This window comes from Chinchilla lanigera, unplaced genomic scaffold, assembly GCF_000276665.1.
Source record: "Chinchilla lanigera isolate Chin_1 unplaced genomic scaffold, ChiLan1.0 scaffold00037, whole genome shotgun sequence".
NCBI lineage: Eukaryota > Metazoa > Chordata > Mammalia > Rodentia > Chinchillidae > Chinchilla > Chinchilla lanigera.
In genome coordinates this window covers 21384005-21386216 of record NW_004955438.1, presented here as the reverse complement: position 1 = coordinate 21386216, position 2212 = coordinate 21384005, and the positions used below count along the sequence as shown (strand labels likewise).

Here is a 2212-nt window from a genome sequence, read left to right as displayed (position 1 = left end):
GTTCAGCTTCTCGACCCTTTTAAAATTTGAGTCAGGCTGGGGATCTAGCTCAGCGGCACAAGCGCCTGCCCGGCAAGTGCAAGGTCCTAAGTTTGATTCCCAGCACAAAAAAAAAAAAAAAAAAGAAAAAAAATAAAATTTGAGTCAGGGTCTCCTTACTTGTCCAGGCTGCACTTGTACTCGTGATCCTCCTGCCTTGGCCTCCGGAATAGCTGGAATTACAGGGGCATTCCACCACACCCTGCTGACTTCTGCTTGAGACTCCACCGGAAGGCGTGAGGCTGGTGGGGCAGGCTGGGCAGGGCAGAGGCCGCCTAGGGGGATCTGCACACGGGACACACAGAGTCCCAGAGCCGTGTGCTCCAGGGACAGGCAAAGCTCTAAGTGTCAAGGCACGAAGTCCCAAGCCAGGCTGGTGGCACACACCTGTAATCCCAGCTCTCTGAGAGGCTGAAGCAGGAGGATACCCTCTCGTCCCTCACAAGGTGACCCTTCACCAGCCATGAGGCTGGGCAGGTTCTTGTGATCTAGGGGTGGGGGTGGCACTCCCACTTCTCAGGGGAGGGTCCCATGGAGGTCCCCTGAAGTGAGGGCGATTCCCAGGAGGAGCCGGGATGGCCCCGGCCAGTGCCCCCAGCTCTCAGGGTGGCCGAGGGACCAAGGTCTGTGGCTGCAAATGACAGCCACCCCTAGAGCGGCACCTCCAGTAGCGGGGCCCTGGGGAGGCCTGGGACAGGACCAGGCCCCAGCCGTGTCTCGGCTTCCTCATGGGGCCCAGGTGCCCACAGCTGGTGGTGGCTTGGCCAGGCACATCCTCCTAGGCCCATGCACAGCAGAGGGAGCAGGCCGATGCCCAGGGTGCCCCTCGCTCAGCTTGCTGAGCCCCGGCTGCCAGCGGGTTCCTGGGAGAAGGCACTACCCGTGAGGCCATCCCTGGCAGGGCCACTGTGTTCAGGTCTGGACAAACAGACCCAGCGGGAGCCTGGCAGGAACGTCCACGGAGGGGACGGGACCTGCTGCAGGGACACAGGGTGGCAAGCACCAGCGGGGCTGTGCTCGGCTGTGATGCTTCCACCTCCTAGATCTCTCCGCCAGGGCCGCAGAGCGCGGGGCCACAGCGGGGACCGTGCGAGGGCTGAGGGTGGAGCTGCTGGGGACCGGCCGGCTGGGCTCCACTGGGCCGGTTCAGAGGTCGAGGAGGACCAGAGGCGGGAGACAGTGACGTCTGCCACCAGGGGCAGACAGTGCAGAGGCAAATGCTGGGGCGAGGGGACGACAGCCTTGGGCGGTGAAGCTGCAGTGTGGCCGGCTCGTGGGCCTGGGGGCGGCTGTCACTGTAACCACGCATGGGGACAGCAAGGAGGAGCCGGCCTGCCATCGCGTGGACAAGGGCCGTTAGTCCGTTTTCTGACAGTATGGAGAACACCTGAGCACGTGTACACTGGAGAAAAGAGGTCCTTTAGCTCAGTGTTGGAGGCCGGTCAGGCAGCCCCATCTGGCTTCACCCACACAGGGTAAGAAGAGGGGGGATGGCAGCCACCTGCAGAAGAGAGGCATGTGCCGGGGCGGCCGCGCTTAGTGCATGTTCCCTGGTCCCGTGAGAGCTATGTATCATGACCCAAAACTGTGGCGAGCACTTAAATTTTAACAATTTAGAGCCGGGCGTGGTGGCACACGCCTGTAATCCCAGCTGAGGCAGGAGGATCATTGTGAGTTGAGACCAGCCTGGGCTACAAAGTGAGCTCAAGGCCAGCCTGAACTGCGTGGTGAAACCCTGTCTCAAAAGGACAAAAAACAAAACAAAAGAAAATTATAGTAAAAGACACATTGCCATTCCCCTCCCTCGGAATCCTAGCTTGGAGCACACTTATCCCATGGTCCTGGCCATTTCTGAAGCAGCTCTGGAGTGCCCTTTTGTGAGTGTCTTGTCCTCCACGTGGAATTCGTGTTTCCCCCTCGTGGTCATTTCGACTTTGGGTAGGAGCCAGCAGTCACAACAGTGCCAGACCCAGTGAATCAGGTGGATGAGGACACAGGGTATGTTTCTACAAGCTGCTTTTCCACTGGATGGCACCGGGGTGCAGCATTCACTGTCATTTTGCCCACATCCTGTAAAGACACGTGAAACAGGTCTTCGGGGCTGCTTCAGAAAGTGGCAAAAACAACGGGATGAGGGAAACGAGAGGGATTAATGGCAGTGTGTAAGAAAGCA

At 59.3% G+C, this 2212-nt stretch overlaps 1 protein-coding gene across 1 annotated transcript in view; it reads left to right on the top strand.

Moving 5' to 3' along the window:
• The window catches only part of Slc25a29 (solute carrier family 25 (mitochondrial carnitine/acylcarnitine carrier), member 29), a gene marked incomplete at its 5' end in the record, with an annotated part of 10093 nt that overhangs the window by 7681 nt on the left and 200 nt on the right, over positions 1 to 2212 (top strand).